The sequence below is a fragment of the Solanum stenotomum genome, chromosome 5 (genome assembly GCF_019186545.1).
Source record: "Solanum stenotomum isolate F172 chromosome 5, ASM1918654v1, whole genome shotgun sequence".
Taxonomy (NCBI): Eukaryota; Viridiplantae; Streptophyta; class Magnoliopsida; order Solanales; family Solanaceae; genus Solanum; species Solanum stenotomum.
In genome coordinates, this window is record NC_064286.1 from 42,309,094 (window position 1) to 42,333,272 (window position 24,179).

Genomic DNA, 24,179 nt, shown 5'->3' on the forward strand with positions numbered 1-24,179 from the left:
TTAATGTACATAGTTTTCGAAAAATAGTCACGTAGTTTAAATATGGTGGTAATTCACTATTTCCTTCATTTCAAATACTTGTCATATTTTAGTTCTCTAAAGTTAATTTAACTATTTTTTAAAATTAAATCAGATTAGATTAAATTAATATTTAAATTTAAAATATAGATATTTAAAAAGTACATAAAAATACTACTTAAGTGAAAAATACATGTTAAACGGTTAGTCAAAATGTGTTTTAAATATTTTAAAACTATTTATTATTGTGACTTGTAGTATTTTTTTACGTCGTTTCCATATATGTAAAAAACTTTAATATTATTATTATTATTATTATTATTATTATGATGATGATGATTATTATTATTATAGATTTTATGTCAAAAATTTATTTAAAATTAACTCTCTAAATTCAAAAGGTGAAACGAAAAGAATATTATTTGTAAAAATTGAAAGGACCTAAAGCGGCACTTAATGAAAAGAAAAGGGATAAGGGTCTGAAAAATACCCCAACTTTGGTCAAATTTGCTGTTGCGATACTAAACTTTCATGAGGACCTATTACATCCCTAGACTATTTAATACCGTATTTTTTACCCCCTGAACTATTTAATAGTGTATTTTAAAGGTATATATGTGCTCACGTGGATACATTACTATTTATAATTTTGCATTATTTTTTATGTCCACGTGGGCAAATATATATGTTTAAAATACGGTATTAAATCATCTAGGGAGGTAATAGGTCCTCATGAAAGTTTAGTATCGCAGCAGCAAATTCGACCAAAATTGAGGTATTTTTCAGACCCTTATCCCAAAAGAAAAACATCATAAAAATTAGATAGATATCCAAATCTTAACACACTCTTCTAGAATTAACAGTTCTCCATTTGTTTATTTTTACTTGTCTAGTATTGACTTCTCACACTTCTTAACTCTTAGGCAGAGGTTGAGCCACAATTATTCGATTTGGAGTTTGGGGTTCTAAATTTCAATTAGGACATAAAAGAAAAATATTGCAAAGCATGTTGATAGTGGGGTTCAAACACACAACACTAGTGTGAAAAGTATTTCCATCACCCATCCTTGCTACTAATTAGCTGTCAATCAAATATATATATATAATTTTCTAATACGAATATAGGGTATACGAAAAAGCTAGTGAATTTGTCCGAACTCACGAACCCCGCTTCCACCTCTAATCTTAAGAAACAATAAATAGAATCACAATTTTACTTAATAAATTAAATATTTTGAAAAATATATTATGGAATGACAATAGTTAATAATAATGATAAATTATAAACTAAAGTTAATAAATCTAGACAAACAAAAATAAATATATACTTTTAATAAATATAGTTGACAAGTAAAAATTAAGTGAAGGAATAAATGATATGTAAATCTAAAATGGAAGGAATTATATATTAAGTATCAGACCTCATGCCCTTTGCTCTATGGCAACTTTGGCTCAACAGAAACCACAACGGGAAAAGTGATCTCCCTCTCACATCTGTGGTCAAGAATAAAACCATTGAATATATCAGTCACTGTCACTCCCCTAGTAATCACAATGCTACTGTTGATATTCATCTCAAATGGTTCCCCCCCTCCCACCCATGCTGGTTTTTATAAGCTAAACACAGATGGTGCTTTCTCAAAACATAAAAGAAAGGGTGGAATTGGTGGTGTTATCCGAGACGCCACTGGAAACTGGATCTTGGGCTTTCACAAAAGAAGTTGTAGTCACAATCATACCATGACTGAACTGGAGGCCCTCCTAAATGGTCTAAATGTGGCTCTATCCCATAATTTAATGCCTATTGAAGTCGAAACTGACTCCATCGAAGCCATAGAACTCTTGGAAAATATGCACCCAACTTACAGTTCCATTGTTTTGCATTGCAGATCAATATATATTGAAGAAGTTGGGGAATCCAGTGGTACGCCATAGCCTCTGGCAAGGGAACAAGGTAGCCGACGTTTTGTCCAGACTAGGTTGCAAGCTAACACAGGCCACTAATCCATGTATCCTTCTAACTCCACCAGATATAGTAAAGAAGAAGCTTCAGGCAGATCAAAATGGAGTATCTTCTAGTAAAGTAGTAGTATGGTCTACATGTAATAAGTTAGCTCGTTTTGGCAACCTATCTGTAATCGCAAGTACTAATAGTGATAATGTAATGTCCAGTTCGTAATTATATATATATGATATTCCCGTTCCCGTTTTGTCAAAAAGAAAAATAGTATTGGACAAGTATCAAATGTCTAAATATTTTTATTATTTTTTTAAAAAAGCCTAAATATGAAAATTGAAAACTGAACTTGATTTTGAATAATAAACATACATGTTGATACCAACATCTTAACCCACACTACTATAAAAGTAGAAGGAATATCATGCAAGCTGCATCAAGCAATGGTTGCTGAGGAAAAAGGATTGTCCCATGTGCCGAGCTTCAGTTTTTCCCTTATATCAATGAAGATAACTATAGAAATTTATATCATTTGGAGATTTTATCTGGAAGTTCTGTTGTATTGATCTAAAGTTTTCTTTCTCTAATGTTGAAAGACCGATACTAATTTGTGTACGTATTATTTTAAAACTCATAGCATTAAACTTAGTAAGACAAGTTATTTTTAAATTGTGGATGTCTAGCACTATATATATGCCTTTGATACGTACAAGAACCACTAGCAAAATACAATATCGTCAACATTAAGCTTGTGTAGACACTAACGTACATATAGTAGACAAGTAATTTGTACAGTAATAATCTGTCTTTTCAATGTCACTGATGCTTTAATTTCTTCTAACGCTCCCCACTTGGACTCAGGTGGCATCAGTTTTATAACGAACATAACAAATGCAAACATAAACAATACACTTGCTAAAATGTCCCAATCAATCAGAAAATTCAATAGTAACCGAAAGCAGAGTTTCTTGTCCCAATCAAACAGATCTTGATGCTAGCGAAGAACAATCTAAGCGACCTAGGGGTCCTACTAAAATGCACTCGGGATGGGGAAAAGATGATGGCATTTTACATGTTGAGTTGAACGATCTTGGCCAACCTATTGGGCCAGATGCAGCTACAGAATGCAGAATATTTCTTCACTCTCTTCTACAGTTAAGTCTCCTTTCCATTGGAAGCTACTGCCCTGTCTCAACATAATACCGGTGAAGCTTGATTAGATTGAAGTGATTGATCTTGTGCAGCATGTTCACTTCCGTACGTGCTTGTCTTTGAACTCGAAACATTAGCTGCAGTTGGAGGTGATGAATCTGTATCTGATTGAATCATTTTGCACCGATGGATATGATAGCTGAACGCAAGAAAGTTTACCACATAACAGTGAAGTCAGCTCCAATTCACATTCATAATAGCTTCCTGTAGCAACAAAACATTATTTAAATGAGCAGTCAAAACAAGTTTCAGGATAAATCTTGGAACATCCTTCCAATAAACAAGACGATAGTCTATAATATGTTTCTCTTTTCTATTTAATTTAGTTATGATAAACAATTACACTTCAAGCTTTAGTAAGTAACACTGAAGTAGTAATAATTGGATTTGTATGATGGGTGCACCAAAGAGTGCACAAGCCATGTATCAATTCTTCTATGTGAAATTAGTTTCAAATTTCAGAAAGGTCTGGTATCATGTGAGAATCGACAGATATCTGTAGTCATTACTGTTAAATTTAAGAAAAGCAGATACCTGTAGTCGTTACAATTGCTCACAGTTGTAACCCCCTACATAGATCCGCCCCTGCTATCAAGGAACTGTGAGGTGTCTTTCAAAACTATCCTTACTGTTGCAGACTTTCAAAATCATTCTCTGTACCTTTTTTTTTTTAAACGCTCATTTCGAGCCAATGACATTCATACCTACTTTCCTGGGAACAAGACTCCATGTATCATTCTTTTTGAGTGTTTCCAGCTCCTCTTGCATTGCGATATGCCAATATGGAATAGCTAATGCTATCACAACATTGCAAACAAAGTCATCAAGGTAACCTGGAGTTTTTGTTTCTCTCTGACTTCTTATTCTTGGTACAACAGCCTCAATTGACTCATTTGTTACAGCAGTCTCAGTTGACTCCTCGATCAATTCATCTGATATACTAGCATCAGTCAGATCACTTGGAACAACAGTAACGTCAACTGGCTCAGTGACGTAACTTTTCACCTCTTGTCAACACTTCCCCTGAAATAGTCGGCTCCTCAGCTTTGTTCCTGCATACAAAATTTGAAGTGCTCACACTGGAGTTGAGGTACATTGGAGGCAGGGTGAGTATCATACAATTTGAAAATGGGAGTTCCATCTTGAGAACCGATGAGGGAATCCTATTTACAAGAAACATAGCAGTCAAGAATGCATCAACCCACAAATAAAGAGGCAGCTTAAACGACACAATAGTGTTAAACCAGTCTCCAAAATATGTCTATGTTCCTTTCCGCAACTCCATTTTGTCCAGGAGTATTTGGGCACGAAATTTGTCTCACAATTTTCAACATGAGTAATAAATTTAGCTTTAGAAAATTCACCCCCTCCATCACATTGAAAAACTTTAATCCTCTTTGAAAATTGGTTTTCTACCATTTTCTGAAACTCAACAAACACTTCAAGTACTTCAGATTTCTATTTCGAAGGATACAACCAAGTGTACCTAGTATGATCATCAACAAAATGACTTAATATTTCATATGTAGTGACAAATCCAATAGGTGCAGGTCCTCATACATCACAATAAATTTTCAACAAGGGTTCATTCTCAGTTTTATTTTTCAAAACATATCTTACAACATTTACCAATTTGACAACTAACACATATTCTCGAAGTTTTATTCCAACATGGGCTAATAATACACTTATTATTACTCAAAAGCTTTGTATTTCGGATGCCCCAATCAAGCCAGAATTTTTTTGCACTTCCAATATGTGTTATGTTGAGTTTTGAACCATTACCAACAATAATTTTATCGGGACCTTTATAAAACTGAAGGTTGGACAAGTTAGCAGTAGAATTGATCATATGGTGTTGTTCTCATCCTCTGTGTGTTGTAAGTTTACTGCAGATGGACATGAGGAAGTTCATCAGATGCTTGATAAGAGAAATTCAATGTGACCAATAGCTGGATGAAATCCTCTACCTCTAGAGGAGAAGCTGCCCCTTCGTTGATAGATCCACCACAACCTCGGCTAAACTTTTGAGCTTGAAAAGCCATATTGTGATTTGGTTGAGTATCTTCCACTATATCATAGTTGTGCATCGTATTATTTGGAGTTAGATCATTCCATTTAATAAACCAATGCATGTACAAAGCCCAAACATCCCCTTTCTTGGGAATATTTGGATAACACCTCCAGCCCCTTTCACCCACTTGACCTAGTGGGAGAAAGTATTGAATGTCTTACTGATATCATGCTTGCCTATCCTGAAATCTACACTGGTCTTGAGGAAGCCAGAACCAACCCAATTAACTGGGCGGAGTTCAGAGTTATTTTTGGAGTTCAACCAGCTAAATTTCACTTTAAATGGTTTTTTAGATATCATATCGTGAATCGGAGCATAATAGCGTGACATGAAATCATTGGTGTCATAAGCAGCCCGGACTTGATTATCATCAAAAGATGTTTCTATTCTATCCTTGTCAAAATTATGGAAGTCAGAACGAGGAAGTCATTGATTTAGTTCTGATTTAGAACCACGAGCTAAGTCAATGACTATTCCTAATTATGACTTCCACAATTTTGGCAAGGATAAAACGGAAATATCTTTTTATGGTAATCAATTCTGGGTTGCATATCATGCCAATGATTTCATATCACACTATTATGCTCCGATTCACGATATGATATCTACAAAACCATTTAAAGTAAAATTTAGTTGGTTGAACTCCAAAAATAACTCTGAACTCCGTCCAATTAATTGGGTTGGTTCTGGATTCCTCAAGACCAGTGTAGATTTCAGGATAGGCAAGCATGATATCAATAACACGTTCAATTCTTTCTCCCACAAGGTCAAGTGGGTGAAAGGAGTTGGAGGTGTTATCCAAATTTTCCCCAGAAAGGGGGATGTTTGGGCTTTGTACAGGCATTGGTCTCCTAAATGGAATGAGCTAACTCCGAATAATATGATACACAACTATGATATGGTGGAAGATACTCAACCAAATCATAATATGGCTTTTCAAGATCAAAAGTTTAGTGGAGATTGTCGTGGATCTAATCCACAAAGGGGGAGCTTCTATCTCCCTCAGATTCAACTAACAAATGAAGCAACACTCGACGACCTGGTCACTGCATAAAGTTTATTCACATAAATATTGTGGAGAAGAACTTTCTTTGATTCTTCAAACCCTAGAAATCATAACAAAAATGCAAGTCACAAAAGCTACAAATGAGAAACCCAAAAATAATATCATAGAAGAAAAAAAGGGTACTAGTAAATAGTACTCCCTCTGTCTCAATTTATATGACACATTTTGTTTTTCAAGAGTCAAACTATTTAAGTTTGACCGGAAATTTGCTCATGGAATCTTCATTTTTTTAAAATGAAATTTATATATTTGTAAACTACGTAAAACGTACTATAAGTCACAATAATTGACAATTCAAAATATTTAAAAGATATATAAAAAATTTATGATCAAAGATAGACTTGTTTGAATCTCAAAATTCAAAATGTATCACATAAATTGGGACATAGGAGAAGTAATGCAAAGTAACAACAACCTAAAAAAAGAAAGGCAATGCAGATAAGTTTGATTACATTTTTATATGGATTTAATCAACTAATGCACTATCCAATTTCCAAGTTTTTTTGCTAGATTTTTATGGAACAGTAGTGATGAGGGTAAAACATGACACTGGGTTTCATGGTTTGACATTTATTTGCTAGAGGATGATGGAGGTTTATGATTTAAAGCCCTATTTGAAATTTCAAAACTCTTGTTTGCTAAGTTATGGTGGTTTTTCAAATCCAAGAAGTCCCTTTGGACTAACTTCATGTGGAATAAATATTGCAAAAGTTTATCCCTCACGAGGTGGAGTGGAGGGGGGATCAGAATTATGGAAGCACATGTTGGAAGCTAGGGATTCTATTGATTGGGAAATAAGATGTGGTCATTTCAATGTTTGGTTTGACAAATGGACAAGGTTAGGAGCTCTATACTATGTGATTCCTCCAAATTTTCAGATAAACAGGTCAATAGATGAAGTTAAGAATTTAATGAATCAATGTGGATGGGACAATGAGAAGATGCAACAGTTTCTGCCACAAAGTATTAGTACTCACATTCATAATAAAATACAGTGTCCAAAAGTGACTAATACTTGGGATAAGCCATAGTGGATGCTCAATGGGTCTGGTAAATTCTCTGTAAGGAGTGTTTGGAAGATTTTTGTATGCACAGAAACAACACTTGTTTATAACTTGTCCTAGCACCATGAGAACATGCCTGAACCAAGTGTAAAAGCATATCTAGAAGCGCTTTTCATATCATCAACAATTCCTACCCAATCACTATCTGAATAACCCATCAATAACCTTCCCGCATGGTTCGGAGAGCACTGAATTAGAATGAGAAGTTTACCACCCTTGCTCTTCCCTTTTAAACAAAATACAATAAGCAACAGTTCCCTTGATATACCTCAATGTTTGCTTAGCGACACTAAGATGAGCTTGACTTGGATCATGCCTACATCTCAACATAGGAGGATTTCCTAGTTGCTTGAGAGTTACTCATTGTTCAACACGAGCAAAACAATTTTAGAATTTTTGAAAGAAATAGAGCATTAGAAAACAGAACAAATTTTGGATTTTTTTGAGTTTTTGGAAGGAACAGGGCATGAGAAGCACAATTTTATATAACTTATTAGAGGCATTCAATGACGTTCTGTAGGTAGCTAAATATTTTATCACTTTTATATCACTTCATTTTTTTTCTGTTATTATTGAAGTTACTGATTGATAGGTACATATTGGTAGGTGTATTCTTTATGTTTGCATTTGTTTTGTTCGTTACAAAACTGATGCCGCCTGAGCCTAAGTGGGGAGCGTTACTAGAAATTAAAGTGTCGGTGACATTACTATAGTTGTGGAAAACACAAATCATTAACGTACAAATCACTTTTATACTATATGTATTTTAGAATGTCTACACAAGCTAAATGTTGATGATATGGTGTTTTGCTAGTGATTTTTGTGTGTATCAAAGAAGTACAGTGCGAGACATCTACAACTTCAAAACAACTTATTATCTTACTAAGTTAAATGGATGAGTTTTAAAATATTCGTCCACAAACTATATCACTCTTGCAAAATATAGCTAGAAAGAAAATTTAAGATTAATACAATAGAACTAACGAATAAAATAATCTCTAAATGCAATGCATTTCTATAGTTATCTTGTTGATGTGAAGGGCAAAACTGAAGCTCGGCACATGGACAATCTTTTTTCCTTAACCATTGTTTGATGCAACCTGCATGATATTTGTGTCCGCACCAAAGTGTCCCTATGGTCTCTTCCAACTCATATTTTGTGTGACATATGACACAAATCTCTTCAGTTTTTGTTGGATTATTCACTCCGTCTTTAGGCATAGCAACCTGATGAGTTCTTGTTTTGAAATAATCCAATGTTGCTGCACCTAAAGACTGAGTAAATAATCCCACAGAAACTGAACAGATTTGTGTCACATGTCAAGCGGAATTTGAGCATGAAGAGTCCATTGGGACACTTGGATGCGGACATGAATATCATACCGGGTGCATAAAACAATAGTTGTTGAGTAAAAAAGATTGTCCCATGTGTCGAGCTTCAGTTTTGCCCTTCACATCAACAAAGATAACTATAGAAATGAATAGTATTTAGAGATTATTTTATTCAGAAATTCTGTTGTAGTAATATAAAGTTTTGACCAATACTTGTTTGTGTATTTTTGTAAAACTCATCTCATTAAACTTAATAAGATAATTAGTTGTTCTGCAGTTGTGGATCTAACGCACTATACGTCTTTGATATATACAAGAACAATTTGTTTCTGTTTTATATTGTTAAGAGATCACAACCATATCATCGACAGTTGTACCATATTGGTTCTGCTCAGCCATCCTCTGAGAGAACCATTTTTCATGTATCAAAGACAAGAAAGAAGCAGCCTTTATTTTCACAATACTAACAAAGACTTAGATTGAAGAAATTGATCTTGTGCAACATTTTTACCTAAATGTAACTTTTCAGAGAAAGACTTAACAGGCATTGCAACCTAAGTTGCTCGGACTCGGTGTAGATCTAGAGTTTGGATCATTCATCATTTAAATTTTAAGATTCGGGGTGTGGATCCAGGAATGGATACGGATAAAAATAATTCAAATATCAAAAATAAAGTTATAAAAAGGAATAATGCATAAGTACCCCTTAAACTATTTACGAAATTCCAGTGACACACCTAAACTTATCTAGAGTCTTATTACCCCTACAGTATTTTACAATGGAATAAATACACCATAAATACTGATGTGGCATAGATAACCAAATGAGTATCCTTTGTGTATTATACACGCTTCACGTTTTTTTAAGCATTAAAAACCTGATTACTACGTGAAGTTTATTCACATAAATACTGTGGAGAAGAACTACTTTTGACTCTTCAAACCCTAGAATGCAATCATTAAAAAAATGCAAGTCACAAAAGCTACAAACTAGAGACCTGAAAATGATAGAGAAAAATGGGTACAAGTAAATAGTACTCCCTCCGTTTAAAAAAGAATGACCTCCTTTCCTTTTTAGTCTGTTTAAAAAAGAATGACCTCTTTCTTTTTATGGTAACATTTTAATTTCAGCTTTCCATGTGGCATGTTTAAGGCCACAAGATTAAAGGGCAATTTTTTACATTTGACATAACTTTAATTTAGGACCACGAGATTCAAAAGTCTTCTTTATTTTCTTAAACTTCGTGCCAAGTCAAACTAGGTCATTCTTTGTGAAACAGAGGGAGTAATACAAAGTAACAATGACCTAAAAAAAAAGGCAATCTGAATAAGTTTGATTACATTTTTTTATGAATTTCATGAATTAATGCACTATCCGATTTCCAAGCTTTTTGCTAGATTTCTATGAAACAATAGTGATGAGGGTAGAAGAAGACATTGGAGAAGAGTTGATCAAAATGGGAGTAGTAGATGGTGTGAGGAGTTCTTGTTACAATGAAGATGCACAAAAAACTTTCCAGCATTTGGTTTTAACTTATCCTATCACTATGAGAGTGTGAGAAACTTTAATTGTAGCTACTGGAAATCAGATTCCCTTGCTACAACTTCAAGTGACAATTTAAAACTGGTGGAAAGTGGATTTTGCCCAGCTAAGCTAAAACCCCTATACAAGGCTATTCTTATTTCATTTTGTAGCTTGTTAGGAAAAGAAGAAATTTTATAAGTAATGGTGAGAGTAAGACTTCTAGCAATCTGATTTTTGAAATAAACAGGAGACTGTATAAGTTGGCTAGAACAAGGTATCCATGGTTGAAGTATTTACCTAAGCAATGGCCCCTGATTGTGCAATTTTTAGAAGACTATACACTACTGATCATCCATAAGGTGATAGTTTAGGACAAACCACAAAGAGATACTTCAAATACAACAGGAATGAATTATCAAAAGGGAGCCAGGGCTTAGTGCAATTGGTTTCTATATAAGTGATTGAGGAAGGCAATTTGATGTATGTTAAAGCTAGAAAGTTAACACAAGACACAGTTTTAATAGCTGAAGCAGGAGAAATTAAAGCTGGTATGAAGTTTTGTTTCAATAATGGAATGACTCCAATGGTGGTAGAAATTGATTCTTTAATTATGAAGAAGGTATTGGATGGGGTTTGATAAGTACCTTGGAGTATTTCTTTGAAGATCCAATAAATAAAAGGTTTAATGGATAAATGTCATATTTTTGTGGAGCATGTAGGTACTTAATATTTACTAGTCTACAAGAGTTGCCCCCAAAAGGAAAGAATATTTTTCTCTTTGATAACATCAGAATACAATAATGCCAAAATTACGCGACATTAGTGAGGTTTTTTTATGTCTAGAATGAAATCAACCCAACACATGCGAGATTTTGATCATTGCACAATCGTTTCATGGTAGAAGATTCAATTTTTCATAGAGACTAGCTTGCTCGTGAAGATATGATGGATTCTATGAGAATTTCATTTTCTGGGCTTAACTTGCCCCTTTTGCTTCTTCCTTAGTTGTTTCTAGAGTTTTCGTTATCTTTTTATTTCCTTTTTTTTGTGTTTTTTTGTTTCCTAATTCGGGTGGATATGGGCTTAGCCGAATTGGGCTTTGTAGACCTTTGTTGTTGTTTTGGAATAAAAAGTGGTCTTTGCCACGTCTTTAATAGAAAAAGAAAAGTAAAGAGTGTATCATAATTAATGAATAGTTAGTGTAAAGTCAATGTATACTTTCAATGACTTTTTGACATTTTTTATGTAAATAAAAGCATAACTATATTTGTTGTAAGCTAATTACTTTATTGTATATATTTGAAACTATTACTTTTGGTTTTGCTAATCAAATTTTGCCTCAATGGGTCTTTCAAAACTATTTCCTTTTGGTGTTAAACATGTACAGACTTTTTGGGACAAGTAATTTAGAGAGAATTTATGTTTTTCCCTTATTAAGACAACACAATAAAATACATACATTGTGAAGGATACACCCATCCAAACAGAATGTAAATGTGTAATAATCTATCTAACGAAATGATTCCTAATGTATCTAAATTCAACGTAAAAGGGTTAAATATGTCCTTAAATTATGCAATATTGAACAAAAATGCCACCACTTAATAGTTTGGTCTAAAAAGCCCATGTTGTCACTAGTTTTGTCCAAAATGCCCCTACTGCTAACAGTTTGGTTCAAAAATATCCTTATTGTTACTTAATGGATCAAAAATGTCCATTTTCCTAATATATATTATTATTCTTAAACACATTTTATTCCTAATAAAAAAGTTTACTTCTAAGAAACTATATCCTGGTTTCTTTTCTTTAAAAGTCACTTTAACTAATAAATAAATACAAAAAATCATTTTTTCTTCCTTATCTTATTTTATCAATTAAAATAGAATAACTATTTTAAGATGTGTCGGACTAACAACACCTATTTCTACTATGAACATGGCTCTGATACCATCTTTATCATCAGGATTGCTTCGATGTAACTACAGGTTCGTTTACGATTCATGTAATCTAAGGATGGAAAGAACTTTTATGGTTCCAACATGGCCCAAACAGCACCTCATTCATGGCTAACATGGGCCTTACCAGGAACACCGGACTAAGCCAAGATCTTCCCTTCCCTCGATTACACTACCTCGATCTTAGAGACATCGAAACAGTCCTTTTATCACCATGTCGTAATAGATCAAGTTGTTGTTAGTCCAACACGAAGTGTTTTGCTTATCATTTAGGCTATTCAAAATTTAAAAACGTTTTTAATTAATATTAGAATAGAGAAGAGCAATACCTTAACTGGGAAAGACTTTAAGCAATAATTCTCAAAAGTTGGAACACCAACAAATTTTATTTAGATGGTAGGGGAAATACAAAGGAAGTAACACCAGAAAGGTTGGCCAAAGACTCTCTTCTAATTACCAGATTGACCCTTTTATTGAAAGGATCGAGAGGAAAATCTGAAGTTCATGATGTAAGTGCTTACGTCATGTTACATTATTGGACCGACATTGGGGTCCTCTACTTTATGAAAGTTTACAATAATTCATACTTTATAAAAAGCATACAATAATTTTAACTTTATAAAAGTTAATGTCTTATCCTCTAATCTTTCACAATCTCCTTCCCTTTAGATTTGCCTGAGCTAGAAGATTCTTCTATCTGATTTCTAAATTGTTGAAGAAACGTTTCAATGTCCATTTCCTCCGTGCTATGAACACTTTGAGATTCTCATGCGAGACAGTTGTCTTCTTCTTCATTAGAAGTGGCCATGGATATACTGTCTGAAAATTCTATACCCATATTTTTTACTAAATCTTTTTTAACTTCTTCCATATATGAAGCAAGAAGTTCGAAATTGGAGATAGCCCTTTTTTTCATCTGTAATTTTCTGGTTATGTGTTTAAAGGGACTGATATCATCTTTATCCTGTACAACATCTGTTTGACGCTTGCTGGTCTCAATAGACACATTGACCGAGTCTATAATCTCACGTCCATGAAGATTTCCCTCCGCATCTCTTTGGAGTAATTTACTCCAAAATTTTGTATGAAATTTTCTTTTTAAGCTAGGGAACCCATCTTCATTTGTTTGAACTTCTATCGTCCATTTCATTATCCATGGGATAGAAAATTCTATAAAAGAATACATTAAGGCTATTCCCTTAAAATATACATCCTCCTGTTGTAATTTTATTATTTTGGGCGAAACATCAACCCATTGAGCATATAATTTTTTGTAATCCTCTGGGAGGATATTCAAAGTCGGACCATATAAAGTCCATCACTGGCAAACCAGTTTGGTAAATATTGTTTGAAAACATTTGAACATATTTTTATGAACCACGAATGCTTCTTATTAGCATTCTCGTTCCTTCATCATGCTGATTCCCCATTCTTCTGAAGTAAATATCTTTTTTATAATAATTTTTGAAAAGTTATAAACCTTCTTAGTATTTGTTGGGTAAAACTGTTGGAATTTCGCAGACCCAATGGATGAGAGTATAATCTCATAATGCATTATGTATTTGTATGTTGGAACAACATATGATGCCGTATCAAAATATATCATCATGATTTGCCAAGGATCATCTCTCCACTGTAAATCCCTTGGTTCAAGAAGAAGTATTACTTAATCTTTCTCATTCTTATCATATACCTCAATGTTTTCACTTGTTTCGTCATTGACGACTACAGATTATGACGGTGGTGCATTGTTCTGAGGTTGCCTTGATTGTATAAAATCCATGAATTCTTTATACATTGGGTGTTCAGTATTAATTCCCGATATACCTGTAGAAATTTTTGCAATGTTTGAGGCTATTAGTCTTTGGTTTCCTAACTGAGCCAAAATATTGTTTCTGCTCATGGGTATTTTTCCTCTTCCTAATAGAGGAAGAACTTCCAGATGACCGCATTATCCTGTATTCAGGAAATAAAGAATTATTAACTCAAATATTCCCTAATAAGAAAATTGGGAAGACTATTATTTGTTCCCTTTTTATAATGTATTTCAAAATCGAATGGTGTCAATGAAGCTTGCCATCTTGCAAACATTTATTTAGAAACATCATGTTTTACATCTTTATTAAAGATTAATTTAGCTGCTTGGCAATCAGTTTTTATGATAAACTTTTGATTATATAAGTGCCCTTGGAATTTTAAAACACTTTTGACTATAGCCAAAATATCTTTAGCTACAGTAGCATAATTTTTCTGACTATTATTCCATTTCCCAGAATAGAACTGTATAAGGTATTCTTGCCTTTCAGTAGGAGAAATTTATTTTAAAATTCCCCAATAGCCAATATCAGAGGTATCTGTCTTCACTATCTTTTGCCTATTAAGATTGACCAAAGTGAGACATGGTAGTTATTAACCTTTATTTTAATGTGCTTGACTGCTTTAGTATGATTATCAGTCCAAGCTTTAGGAATTTTTTTGAGTCTATCATATAATATAGCCGTGTCTTTAGCTAGATCCTTTATAAAAGGTGAAATATAGTTTAAGCTTTTCAAGAATCGGTGGAGTTGAATTTTATGAGTAATAACATCAGGAAATTTAGAGTCAAACTCAATACTTCTTTGAATGGGAATAATTTTTCCCTTTTCAATATTATGACCTAAGAATCTAACATTGGTTTGGAAAATATGCATTTTTGGTCTAGATATAACCAAACCATTTTGAATAATAATTTTCTTAAATAGGTTAAGATGTTTAAAATGCATTTCTAAGGTTTTTAAAAATACTAAAATATCATCTATATACACAATGATAAAATTGTTAAAAGGGTTAAAAATATCATTCATATTTTTTTGAAATTCAGAAGGGCATTTTTTAACCCAAAAGGCATAACATTCCATTCATATTGTCCCATTGGGACGTTAAAGGTTGTTTTATATTTATCTTCTTCAAAAATTTACATTTGCCAATAACCTGATTTTAAATCAAATTTTGAAAATATAATAGCTTCATGAAGTTTATCTAATAAATCCTTTTTATTGGGAATAGAATATCTAATCCATTTTAAAACTTTATTTAAGGGTTTATAATTTATGACAAGTCTGGGTACTCCTCTTTCTTGCTCTGCTTGTTTATTAACATAGAAAGCAGTACAAAACCATGGAGATTTTGAGGGACTTATTAATCCCTTTTAAAGAAGAGTACCAATCTTTCTTTTACATAAATCCAAATATTCTGAATTCATTTGACAAGGTCTTGCCTTAGTGGGAATATTATCTTCAGAAAATTCTTCCTCATAAGGAAGACTTACCACGTGTTTTTTCCTTTCCCAAAACACATTTGGGTGATCTCCACATATTTGTAGGGAGAATTGATTCTTCAAAATCTCAATTTTTCCTTGGATTTTAGGATTTTGTAAAGTTTCTTCTATGGTAAGACTACAAATCTCATTTTTAAGAAAATCAATTTGTTTATTTTTTAAAGAAATCATATCTTTAACTTCATTAACGAATTTTGAAAATGGTTGAGATATAAAATCTATTCTTATTTTTCTTCCTTCAAAAGTATCAGCTATTCCAGTCTCATCCCAGAGAGTTATGGGATAAATATGCTAGAAAAAAGGCATTCCTAAAATGATTTCATTAGAAATATTTTTTATTGAAACAAAACTTTCAGGCATACATATATTATTTGTACATATATATGCTTTAGGAATTTTATATTCAATATCCATTTTATGACCACTAGCATTTCGAAGACTATGGGTAGTCTTTTTAAAATATCTTGACGGAATTAATCCTTCTTGAATACAATTTAAATTAGCTCCACTATCAATAAGAGCAATACAATCTTTTTTTAAGTTATAATCAATAAAAAGAGTTATTTTGCCAAAGGTTTATGAGTTGTAATTAGCTCGATAGTTTCTAAAAATAAATTCTTATTATCTGAAAACTCATTAGGGATATCAGGAAGATTACCTTCAGGATTATCTTCAACCATAAACTATTTCCCATGATGATTATTGTCTTTATTTTCTATATAAGTAATTCTCTCATCAAGAATCATATTATGATTTTTGAGAGAAGATATTTCTTTTTTGAGATTATGTTAATCTCCTCAACCAAGTCTTGAATTGTAGTGGGAATATGTGTCACGACCCGAGTCTACACCCTGGACGTGGCCAACACTCGAGAACCATTGTTGGTCCTTAAGCGAACCCTCATCCTGGCTGACTACAAGCGGAAGACTAACTCAAGCATACAAAAGCTTAAAAACTGAATAAAAATTGATGAAACTGAAATACAAAACTTTAACTCAAATGAAAAACTCTGAATATAAAAATATAATTCAACTCCCCATAAAATAGGCAACTTAAGTCTTTAAACATTTAACAAAATAAATGATACAGACTTCTCAACTATATCGACTATCTATGAAGCTTCTAACTGATAAAGATGGAAGTCGGGACAAGACCCACGACATCCTGACTAAACTAAAAAGTAAATGAAATCCTCCGAAAATAAGGAGGCTCACCATAGCTAACTCGAACTCTCGGATGTATCAACGAATCTCCTGTTGATGATCCCGAATACATGTGTCTACATCATGAAAAGATGCAGGCCAAATGGCTCAGTACGTGGAATGTACGAGCATGTAAGGAAACATACTTACCTCTTCTCAAACTTACTCAACTCAAGGAATACTCAAGGATACTCAACTTACTTAACTCAGAAGTACTCAAGGATAAGATACTCAACTCAGAGATTAGATACTCAACTCAAAGATATGATATTCGACTCTGGGTACTCAACTCTGGATACTCAACTCAATATAAAACAACAATACACATGCAATAAATGGAAAGCTTTATAAAACAGTAAAAACAACTTAGTTCGTTAAAGAAAATGCAATAACAAACTCAACTTTACTTATATAATAAAGTAATATAGTTTATATGGGAGTTTCTCTAACCGACAACCACCATTATGAGCCTAAGTGGTGATACATCGTCTTACCTCACGTTGCCAAGGACCGTCCTATACCTTGCCGGGGGTATAGAACCTAACTCACTAAGTGGATCCACTACTCTATGCTAAAAGAATCTTAAGGAGTCATCTAAAAAGTATGATCCTTTACTACCCATGATGGCTACATGGTTTATGGAGACTTGAGTTATCTGAACTCGCATCCCCATATCGGTGCTCAATACTACTCCCAAAATATACTTAGCACATATGTTTGTAAAAACAAAACTTTTTCTTTGGTTTGAGATAATTACTCAAAACTTAGCTTAAAAACTCTCTTGGAAATCATAGTTTCCTCTTCTTTACTGAAAAACTAGCTCAAAGGCTCCTTTGAAATTTCAGTTTCCTTTCTTGTTTAAATGTGAAAACATTTACTCTTGGGAATACTTAGTTCCCATATATCATTTTAAAGAAAATGAACTCTACTCTTACTCTTTACTCAACTTCAAAGCTTAAGTCTTAAAACAAAGTTAAAACATTTGTAAAAAACTTCTTAAAATATGGTTCATGCCGAATTACGGATGTGAACAACTCAATGCAAGGTTTTCAATAACCATAGATAGAACTCAATACTTGGAACTCAAGAACTTTAATGATACTACTCATTTCAAGAATGATCAACTCATAGGGTTCATGCGGAATTATGAGCATGAACTTCATAACTCAAGGACTTAAAAATACTTCTCATCTCAAAACTGTTCGACTTATAGGATTCATGCAGAATTATGGGCATGAACAATTCAACTCAAGGACTTCATGGGTAACATGTAATAGTCTCATGATTAGAAATAGAATCTCAAAGGGGATTAGGAACTTAATACTCAAGACTTAGAACTTGAAGATACTACTCCACTCAATGATACTCAATTTATGGAGTCCATGCAAAATTTATGGGCATGAACGACTCGACTCGAAGGTCTAAAAACTACATGGAACTCATGTATACGACTCTTCTCTTTCTCTTACTTACTTCCTCAAAACTTAACTCAAATCGATGATGGATCTCAAAGGATTCACAATTGAACTCAAAGGCATTCTTGAACTCTACTCTTAACTCTCTCTTGAATGTGAATTATGAATTCAAGAGTTATGGTTCATGATATGAAGGATCTCATGATGACAAAGTAGATTCAAGAATACATTCTAATCATCCTCATACTCACTTGCTCGAGTCTTAAAAAAAGTTACTAGAAGTTGTAGAAGACTCCACAAAATAACTCAAAGGGACTTTCTTAGAAAGTTCAAAAGAATTCTCAAAACTTAACTCTACCTTAAATTTGAATTATGAATTCAAGGTTATGATCATGTTATGAATGATTTCTAGGTGTTTAGAAGTAGTTTAGAGTGTTTAGAATCAAACGGGAGTAGAGGTATGTCACGCCCCGAGACTACACCCTAGACGTGGCCGGCACTTGAAGACCATTGTTGGGCCCCCAAGCGAACCCTTGGCCTGGCTTTCTTAACTCAGCGGAATAACTCAATGCAATGCAAGGTTATAAAACAACCTAACCGATAAAATCTGGCCAAAAAGGCAACTCGAGTCTCAAAATAGAATATTTACATATATACATAGATGAGAGACTCCAACTAACTGACTGTTGTCTATGAAGCCTCTAAAATACTGAGTTGGATGTTGGGACAGACCCCACAACATCTTAATAAAACAAAACTAAGAGAACAAAATAACCGAGTCCTCCGGAATGCAAAGAGGCTCACCACTAACTCTGAAGTACTCAGTTGGATCAACGGCGAACTGGATGATGGCCCTAGGTACATGTGTCTGCATCACAATAAGATGCAGGCCAACTGGCATCAGTACATTGAATGTACGAGTATGCGAGCTGGAAAGCTAAACCACAACTTAAGCTTGGAAGGAGTACAAAAGAACTCTTACCTTGGCTTTGTTCAACTCATGAATAACTGAACTCAATATATAAAGCAATAAGACACATGCAATATATAAAGCTTGTACAATAGTGTAAACAACTTAGTTCGTTAAGGATAAAACGATAACAAACTCAACTTTACTTATATAAAAGTAATATAACTTTGTGGGAGATTCTTTAATCGACAACCACCACTATGAGCCCTAGTGATGATACAACATTTTACCTCACGTTGCCCAAGGACCATCCTATACCTTGCCGTGATACATGAAGCTGACTTTACTAAGTGGATCCACTAGCTTAATCTTACGTGATCATCTAAAAAGTATGACCCGTTAAATTCCATGTTGGCTACATGGTTCTTATGGAGAGTAGAGTTAATATGAACTCGTGTCCCCAATTCGGTGCTCAAGACTACTCCCAAAAATATATTTTATCTCATAAGTGTTTTAAACACATCTTTCTTTAGTTGAGATAATTACTCAAAACTTAGCCCAAAGGCTCACTTGGAAACGATGTTCCTTTTTCTTGAAAACTAGCCCAAAGGCTCTTTTGCAATCATAGTTCCTTTCTTACTCAAATGTAAGAACATTTAGAAACTTCTTTGGGAATTCCCTAATAACTTTTGAGAAATGAACTCAACTCTATACTCTTTACTCAACTTGAAACTCTTGACTCTTTACTCTTTACTTGACTTGAAACTTAAGCCTTAAAATGAAGTTAAAATATTCAATAAAGACTCTTGAACAACTTTAAAGACTTGCTTTGACTCATTTCTTTAACTTCTAGACTTAACTCTTAACTTCACTTGACTTGGAAACTAACTCTCCTTGAATTGGAATTATGGATTCAAGGTGTTTGATCACATGTTATGGACGAGTTCTTGACGTTTAGATGTAGCTTGGAGCGTTGAAAACAATTACGAAACATAGGTACAATACCAAGGAACATGCATGAGAATGTGTGAAAAGAATGGGGAAACTTGGCGTCCTTGGCGCTCTGCAAGGCGCGGAGTGCCAGCTTGAAGCTTAGAAGGGACCTGCTGGCATTCTGCTTGGCGCGCCGCCCCAAGGGCTGGGCTTCAGAGCCCCTCTTGGGGCGCGCTGGTTGGCGCGATGCCCTAGCCCTTTTCCCCGAAAACTCGACTTTTCTCCTTCCTTTTTCCAACTCTAAACCTTCTAAACCTCAAAGGTTCCAGCCCCAAACACTTAGAATCATTATAAACCTCAACATACAATAGATTCAACACAAAACACCACCGGAAACATCCACCAAACCAACAAAAACTTCAACACAACACAACTACAACTTCAACAAACATCACCACAAGATTTCAACAACCACAACTAAATCTTTTTTCGAAATTAAACGTGTTTGGCGTGTGGCGGAAAGAACCAACCCAAAACTATGAACTCACATACCTAAAAGGGATCACCCCCGACGATATCGATCCACAACGATCTTTGACGAAACCTTGCTTGATCTTCTCTTTTTCCTCTTCTTCTCCTCTTCACTCTTAAACCCTTACTTTCACTCTTTAAAAATGAGAAAAACTGATCAAAATCAGTCTAACACACTCATATATATCCAAAAGAAAAGGCTAGGGAAAAGACCAAAATACCCTTACAATTTCCGGACAGACTTCCCTGCCAACTGCCCAACTTCCAAAGGGCATAACTCACTCATATGAACTCGGAATCGAGCAAACTCGGTGGCGTTGAAAAGACCATTCCACGAAATTTGCAAAAATAACTGGAACTATACCTAACTCATCCTGAGCTAGGAGTAATAACTGTTCAAAGTTGGCCAAAAACTCACATTTTTCCCATAACCAAATTTCCAAAACTTTAAAACTCTTTCCAAAAATGAAAATTTCAAATTTTTAAGCCTTTTCCTAGTCATCAACTTGCAAGATGTCACCATATCCCCCCCTTAGGAACATTCGTCCTTGAATGAGGTTACTCTTACAAGGCTAAGGGTGTAACATCAACTCAAACACCCAACAAACAACCATGCAACAACAATAACAACATACTCACTACAATTTAAAGGGCACTAAGAAGGAAATTAATACCTTAATCTGCATTTCCTCCGGATTCAAAGAGGTACGGGTACCTCTTTTTCATGTCCTCTTCGGCTTCCCAAGTAGCTTCCTCAACAAATTGGTTCCTCCAAAGGACCTTGATTAATGCTACATCTTTCGTTCTCAGCCTACGAACTTGGCAATCTAAAATCTGAACAGAAATCTCCTCATAGGATAAGTTATCTTGATGCTAATACTTTCAGTTGGTAGGATCAATGAAGCATCGCCTATGCATTTCTTCAACATGGAGATGTGGAATACCGGATGAATCGCTGCTAGTTCCTGTGGTAACTCCAACTCATAAGCAACATTGCCTATCCTCTTAGCTATGCGGTAAGGTCCAATATACCGGGGACTAAGTTTCCCCTTCTTACCAAACCTCATAACCCCCTTCATGGGTGAAACTTTCAAATATACCCAATCATCTACTTCAAACTCTAATGCCCTTCTCCTAACATCAGTGTAGGATTTCTGGCGACTCTGTGCCGTCTTCAACCTCTCTTGAATCACTTTCACCTTCTCCATAGCTTGGTGAACTAAATTTGGTCCTATCAACCCTACTTCACCAACTTTAAACCATCCAATAAGAGATCTACATCTTCTCTCATAAAGAGCTTCATATGGAGCCATCTGGATGCTGGAGTGATAACTGTTGTTGTAGGCAAACTCAATGAGAAGTAGGTGATCATCCCAATTACCTTTGAAATCGATCACACAAGACCTTAACATATCTTTTAAAGTATGAATAGTATGCTCGGCTTGCCCATCAGTCTGAGGATGAAAGGCAGTACTCAAGTTCACCTTGGAACCCAAGCCTTTCTGAAAAGATTTCGAGAACTGTGCACCTCTATCTGAAATAATGGAGACTGGGACTCCATGAAGTCTCACTATCTCTTGGATTTACAACTTGGCATAATCTTCTGCTGAATTGGTAGTCTTTACTGGTAGAAAATGGGATGATTTTGTCATTCTGTCGACCATCACCCAAATAGAATCATGCTGTCTGCGAGACCTTGGCAACCCTGTGATGAAATCCATATTGATCATCTCCCACTTCCATTCCGGAAGTTCTATCCTCTGAGCTAAACCACCGGGCCTTTGGTGTTCGACTTTCACTTGTTGGCAATTTGGACACTTAGCAACAAACTCTGCAATGCCCTTCTTCATGCCATTCCACCAATAAACGTCTCTCAAATCATGATACATCTTTGTGGAACCCGGATGAATGGAATATCTGGAGCTATGAGCTTTCTCCATAATCCTCTCTTGGAGTCCATCTACCATAGGTACACACAATCTACCTTGAAATCTCAAAACACTATCTCCCCCTTGTTCAAAAGCTAATACTCTTTGCTTTTGAACATTTGCCTTTAACTCAAGCATAATGGGATCTTGATCTTGTTTCTCTTTCACTTCTGACACTAGTGATGACTCGGCCCCATTCGCCACCGCTATTCCTCCTTCTGCGGAATCTATAAATTCGACTCCCAGGTATGCCAGTCTGTTCACATCTTTTGCTAACTCTCTCTTTCCTTCTTCAATATGGGCGGTGCTACCCATAGACAACCTGCTTAAAGAATCAGCAACAACATTAGCCTTACCTGGGTGATAAAGAATACTCAGGTCATAATCCTTGAGTAATTCTAACCACCTCCTCTGTCTGAGATTAAACTCTTTCTGAGTAAGCACATATTGAAGGCTCTTGTGATCAGTGAATATATCAACATGCACACCATACAAGTAATGACGCCATATCTTCAAAGCGAACACTACAGCAGCCAACTCTAAGTCATGGGTTAGGTAGTTCTTCTCATGAACTTTCAACTGCCTGGAGGCATAAGCTATAACTTTGTCATTCTGCATTAAGACACAACCCAAACCAACTCTAGATGCATCACAATATACCACAAGACCTTGAGTACCTTCTGGTAACATCAAAATTGGAGCAGAAATCAACCTCTTTTTCAATTCCTGAAAGCTTTTCTCACACGCTTCAGACCATTGAAATTTCACTGACTTCTGAGTCAACTTTGTCAAAGGAGATGCAATAGATGAGAACCCCTCAACAAACCTTCTATAATAGCCAGCTAAACCCAAGAAACTCCTAATTTCAATTGGAGATGTGGGTCTAGGCCAATTCTGCACTGCCTCAATTTTTCGAGTATCAACTTTAATTCCATCACCAGATACAATGTGGCCTAGGAATGCCACCGACTCAAGCCAAAACTCACACTTAGAGAACTTGACATACAACTCCTTATTTTTCAAGGTCTGAAGAACTATTCTGAGATGACTAGCATGATCTTCTTCATTTCTTGAATAGATTAGTAAGTCATCAATGAAAACGATAACAAACATATCTAAATAAGGTTTGAAGACTCTATTCATCAAGTCCATGAAAGCTGTCGGTGCATTGGTCAAACCAAAAGACATGACCAAAAACTCGTAATGACCATATCTAGTCCTGAATGTTATCTTTGGAATGTCACATTCCCTTACTCTTAACTGGTGATAGCCTGATCTGAGGTCAATCTTCGAAAAACAAGTGGCACCTTGAAGCTGGTCGAAAAGATCATCAATCCTCGGAAGAGGGTACTTATTCTTGATAGTAACCTTATTCAACTGGCGGTAATCTATACACATCCTAAGGGAACCATATTTCTTTCTCACAAACAAGACCGGAGTACCCCAAGAAGAGACACTCGGTCAAATAAAACCTTTTTTCTAGGAGATCTTTCAACTGCTCTTTCAACTCTTTCAACTCTGCTGGTGCCATTCTATATGGCAGAATAGAGATAGGAAAAGTATCTGGAATGAGATCTATATCGAAATCTATTTCTCTCTCAGGAGGAATTCTGGGTAGATCATCAGGAAACACTTCTGGAAACTCTCTTACTATAGGAACTGACAGAAAATGAGGTTTCTCAACACTAGAGTCAAAAACTCGGACTAAGTGATAGATACAACCCTTTGAAACTAACTTTCT

The 24,179-nt window shown here is 34.8% G+C and overlaps 2 long non-coding RNA genes across 2 annotated transcripts; both read right to left on the reverse strand.

Annotated features, from left to right (window-relative positions):
* Positions 1-3,332: 3,332 nt before the first annotated feature.
* LOC125864883 (uncharacterized) lies at positions 3,333-4,688 on the reverse strand. Its single transcript, XR_007446293.1, has 3 exons — positions 3,892-4,688; positions 3,722-3,772; positions 3,333-3,391 (listed from the first exon to the last, which is right to left on the reverse strand). It is a non-coding gene; the product is annotated as an uncharacterized LOC125864883 (long non-coding RNA).
* A 1,567-nt stretch (positions 4,689-6,255) lies between these two features.
* On the reverse strand, positions 6,256-10,596 carry LOC125864887 (uncharacterized). The gene is made up of 3 exons (XR_007446297.1): positions 10,546-10,596; positions 9,602-9,668; positions 6,256-6,300 (listed from the first exon to the last, which is right to left on the reverse strand). It is a non-coding gene; the product is annotated as an uncharacterized LOC125864887 (long non-coding RNA).
* Positions 10,597-24,179: the final 13,583 nt, after the last annotated feature.